This window comes from Agrilus planipennis, unplaced genomic scaffold (genome assembly GCF_000699045.2).
Source record: "Agrilus planipennis isolate EAB-ADULT unplaced genomic scaffold, Apla_2.0 scaffold65, whole genome shotgun sequence".
In the NCBI taxonomy this organism is placed as follows: Eukaryota; Metazoa; Arthropoda; class Insecta; order Coleoptera; family Buprestidae; genus Agrilus; species Agrilus planipennis.
In genome coordinates, this window is record NW_020439271.1 from 4,300 (window position 1) to 9,384 (window position 5,085).

Consider the following 5,085-nt stretch of genomic DNA (forward strand, 5'->3'; position numbering starts at 1 on the left):
GGAAGTAACGCTAGAGTAGACTCGCGAAAAGTGTATAAGACACTTTTAAGATCAACTAAATAGCTAAGCCCAAGGGAAGTCGTTCGGGGAGGCCCTCCCTAATTCCACAAGGGTGAGAAGAAACACACACGATAACGAAACGTTGAATCATGTAGAACTCGTAGGGTAAATGCAAAGCAATTTATAGTAAGAATATGCAGTAAGCTAAGCGAAGAGGTAAGCAAGGTTAGACTATACTACAACTACTAAACGTGTTATTTCTACTACTACATTACTACTACATACAAAAAAAAATAAAAACATCTACAATCAACAATTACTTCAAATAAAATGAACAAAAATAAGCATGCAAAATAAAAACTAATTCAACTACAAAACAAACATGCAAAATAAAAAATTAATTTGAATAAAATGGACTTAATGAATTCTACTAGATAGAACATGCAAGATAAAGAACTATTTTAACTATGGGGTCATCTTTGTCTTCTCCGACGTCGATCTGAAACAGATACGGTGGTAACAGATTAATAAAGAGAAATTAAAATTAATTATATCAAGTATTCTCACCTTAATTATCTGTATACTGTAATATTCCAAAGTTTGCAGGTGTGAAAAGCAAACCAAGTCCAAGAGAAATACCACTTGCAGAAAATTTGTTATTTTAGCGGAAACCAAATAAATATCCAGTTGCTCTAACTCATGGGTTAAAAATTAACTACATGATGTTGCAAGGCGAAGACGAAACAGCAAATCAAGAATATACTCCATGAAAAACCACACCCATCCAGACATTGGTTGACCAAGCTGAACTTTAATTCTCTCTCATTTGTTGGACGATCTGCAGAAATGGACAAAAAAAATATTAATTACGCTATTACTTAAGGAAGAGATTAAACACACCTAAAACACGCATCAAAAAGCAAATAAAACAGCTGAACTATAAAATGGCGACAAACGTCAAGTTTACTTAATGACAGATTTTGATGCAGACAATAGATGAATATTGAAATACCATAGATGCACGATAAAACCAATTTACGCTGTAAACAATAGATAAATGTTAAACGAAATTCCATAGATGTTGTGAACAATAGATATTTAAACGAAATATTGTACGTACGCCATAACCTCAATTAATACTGTAGACAATCGATAATTGTTAAAAGAAATGCCTTAACAGATTAATAAACAGTATTCTCACCTTAATTAACTACAGAAAGTAGCGTTCTAAAGGCTACCAGTATTATGAGCAATTCAAATCTAGGAGGGACGCCACTGCAGATAATGTTCTTTCCGTTGTTTCCAAATTAATTTTCAGTTGCCTCCCATTCTCGGGGCCAAAATTAACTGCATAATATTGTATGGTGAAGACATCAAAAGCGTCGGTTGTTTTAGTAGCACTAAAATCAATTTCTTCTCACCCGTTAGGACAATCTATAGAAACAGGGAAGAAAATGCAATTAATTACTACTTTTAAAGCAAGTAAATAAGTAACATTCACACTGATAAAAAGATCTGTTCCACAGTAATTCTGCTTGTTTGAAAGTTGTCTATTGAAGTAAGTTATAAATGANTCAACAATTACTTCAAATAAAATGAACAAAAATAAGCATGCAAAATAAAAACTAATTCAACTACAAAACAAACATGCAAAATAAAAAATTAATTTGAATAAAATGGACTTAATGAATTCTACTAGATAGAACATGCAAGATAAAGAACTATTTTAACTATGGGGTCATCTTTGTCTTCTCCGACGTCGATCTGAAACAGATACGGTGGTAACAGATTAATAAAGAGAAATTAAAATTAATTATATCAAGTATTCTCACCTTAATTATCTGTATACTGTAATATTCCAAAGTTTGCAGGTGTGAAAAGCAAACCAAGTCCAAGAGAAATACCACTTGCAGAAAATTTGTTATTTTAGCGGAAACCAAATAAATATCCAGTTGCTCTAACTCATGGGTTAAAAATTAACTACATGATGTTGCAAGGCGAAGACGAAACAGCAAATCAAGAATATACTCCATGAAAAACCACACCCATCCAAACATTGGTTGACCAAACTGAACTTTAATTCTCTCTCATTTGTTGGACGATCTGCAGAAATGGACAAAAAAAATATTAATTACGCTATTACTTAAGGAAGAGATTAAACACACCTAAAACACGCATCAAAAAGCAAATAAATTAAACACACCTAAAACACGCATCAAAAAGCAAATAAAACAGCTGAACTATAAAATGGCGACAAACGTCAAGTTTACTTAATGACAGATTTTGATGCAGACAATAGATGAATATTGAAATACCATAGATGCACGATAAAACCAATTTACGCTGTAAACAATAGATAAATGTTAAACGAAATTTCATAGATGTTGTGAACAATAGATATTTAAACGAAATATTGTACGTACGCCATAACCTCAATTAATACTGTAGACAATCGATAATTGTTAAAAGAAATGCCTTAACAGATTAATAAACAGTATTCTCACCTTAATTAACTACAGAAAGTAGCGTTCTAAAGGCTACCAGTATGATGAGCAATTCAAATCTAGGAGGGACGCCACTGCAGACAATGTTCTTTCCGTCGTTTCCAAATTAATTTTCAGTTGCCTCCCATTCTCGGGGCCAAAATTAACGGCATAATATTGTATGGTGAAGACATCAAAAGCGTCGGTTGTTTTAGTAGCACTAAAATCAATTCCTTCTCACCCGTTAGGACAATCTATAGAAACAGGGAAGAAAATGCAATTAATTACTACTTTTAAAGCAAGTAAATAAGTAACATTCACACTGATGAAAAGATCTGTTCCACAGTAATTCTGCTTGTTTGAAAGTTGTCTATTGAAGTAAGTTATAAATGACTTCTGAAATTGAATTTCTGGGACCTCACTTTTTGTAATTGATACTGTTACATACCAGTTCATTGTCATAAATCTTTCCCTCAGCAACAGCCACTGTCTCCATTCCCAATGAAGAAATGGCATTTTCATGCTTTCTGTAGGGTCGTAGGTACAGCTACTTTCTATATTCTACTAAATATAGCATGTGTGCTCACCTTAATTAATTAACTACAAGAGTTTTCAAGATGGAAATTTAACAGATGCACCACAACATCATAGGAGGGAGACGACTTGTTTTTTCAGTAGCATCAAAATGAATTTCAATCTCCTCACTAGTTTATCATCAATCTCTAAAAACAGAAAAAAACGAATTAACTATTGTATGAAGTAAATAAATAATGAAATAGAATAAAAACACTTACAAAAAATTTGTTACTTTTAAAATGGCGATGTGGTGTGGTTTCTCTTTCAAGACAAAATGTATATAATAATTATAATAAGAAAAATAGACATCCGTTACCCGGAAAATTTAAATATTTAATCCTTATCCCTTTTCTTCTCTCTCTCTCAAATCAAAAGTCAAAATATATGCGGGAAATGAATAAATAAAAAAAATAAACACTCGTATTAAATAAATGAAACATAAAATAAAACAAAAACATGTAACCAAAAACCACTGTCAAAAACGAATAAAACGACAAAATTTTAAAATGACGACGTTTCAAGACATACCTTTAACAATTTTGTCAATTTAATTTATGCTGTGTACAACTGCGAAAAACAATAATATAGTATGAATCAATCAATCTAAACATTCAGGATATTACACGTAGAAAAAAATAAAACTAATTGTGGGAAAAAATTAGCCTAGTAAATTAAATTTAAAAGACGCGAAAAAACATCCTGCCGCCACGAACAATTACCAACTTCTAATGAACCAAGAGCGTTTCAAGTTCAAGCTTGCCACGCAATTGCGAAAGCTACTGCATCAAGCACTGATGACGCGTATAAAGCGCCAATCAGAAGCATCAAATTCGATTTCGCGGCAAAAGTTCATAATTTAACCAATCGCGTAAACTAGTTTCAACCCCGTTTTACAGAAGTGAAAGTGAGTATTAAAGAAGAAGATAGTGATTGTAGATTGAATTACGGATGTTCTGGAATATTAAATTATATAAAGATAATAAAAATAGAAAATAGTTTTCCGCCCCTCCTTGAGATATAGCCCATCCAATAAAAAAAATCATCAAAATCGGTTCACAATCATAGCGGAACACACATAAAAAACAATACAGTGGAATTGAGAACGGGTTAAATAAATTATACGTAAAACCCATGATTAAAAATACAAGAAAAATAATTAGAAATGATATTAAGTTTGGATAAATGTTTAAACTGTTTGTCTTAGTTTAGATATGAATAACATCTACCTATACNACTCTAAACATAACGGAATACACGAGCGAGAGACACTGGAAACTTAAAAAGGGAGCATTACAGAAGAAAATAATGCTACTAAATTGAATTACGGATGTTCTGGTATATAAATTATTCAAAGATGAGACAAAGACCTACTTCAGAAATAAAACCATAATATTAATAAATACCATGTATTATCAACCGCAATCTGACTGATTCATAAATACACAAAATAACGTACTTATTTTACAATTATTACAATTTAATCATTAGCAAATAAGTATGTATTATTTCTGTGGTTTAATTTATACGTAATTAAATCAAAAGATTTCTTAGTTAAATAAACTCTACTTATTATCGTCAATTTATCTGGTTTAGGGATCTTAAACTACACATAAAGATAAAAATATTAAATTTTTGCGAATTGCCACTTTCACAAGACAAGTAAGTAAAATGAAACGACCAACAAAACAAAAATTGTACTATAAAAATATATTAATACATAGCTTCACGATGATGTTAACTGTAGGGTTTATCGCATTCCTGTGGTATAATAAAATTCGACCTAATGGACAAGAAGTTGAATTTTTTAAACATTAAGATACTAGGTACTTGCAGTATAATTTTAGAAGTACCTTATTGTCATTTGTAAAACATTTGTTCACAATTAAAGTTTTTTTAGTATATTAATAAACAGTTTCCGTGTCCGAATTATTAATAAAATGAATGTAGAATATACGATAGACAATATTAATGACAGGATAAATAATTTATTTAAAGTTGAATTCATCTGATCGGTCGATTTTAGTTA

At 31.0% G+C, this 5,085-nt stretch overlaps 1 long non-coding RNA gene across 4 annotated transcripts; it reads right to left on the reverse strand.

Moving 5' to 3' along the window:
- Nucleotides 1–471: 471 nt before the first annotated feature.
- LOC108734114 lies at nt 472–3,366 on the reverse strand. 4 transcript variants are annotated; one of them, XR_003231891.1, is made up of 6 exons: nt 3,278–3,366; nt 3,071–3,205; nt 1,202–1,434; nt 901–1,040; nt 568–838; nt 472–499 (listed from the first exon to the last, which is right to left on the reverse strand). It is a non-coding gene; the product is annotated as an uncharacterized LOC108734114 (long non-coding RNA). The 4 variants fall into 4 exon arrangements; XR_003231893.1 differs by lacking the exon at nt 901–1,040; XR_003231892.1 differs by lacking the exons at nt 472–499; nt 568–838; nt 901–1,040; nt 1,202–1,434 and adding exons at nt 1,737–1,764; nt 1,833–2,103; nt 2,505–2,737.
- Between the last annotated feature and the right edge of the window lie 1,719 nt (nt 3,367–5,085).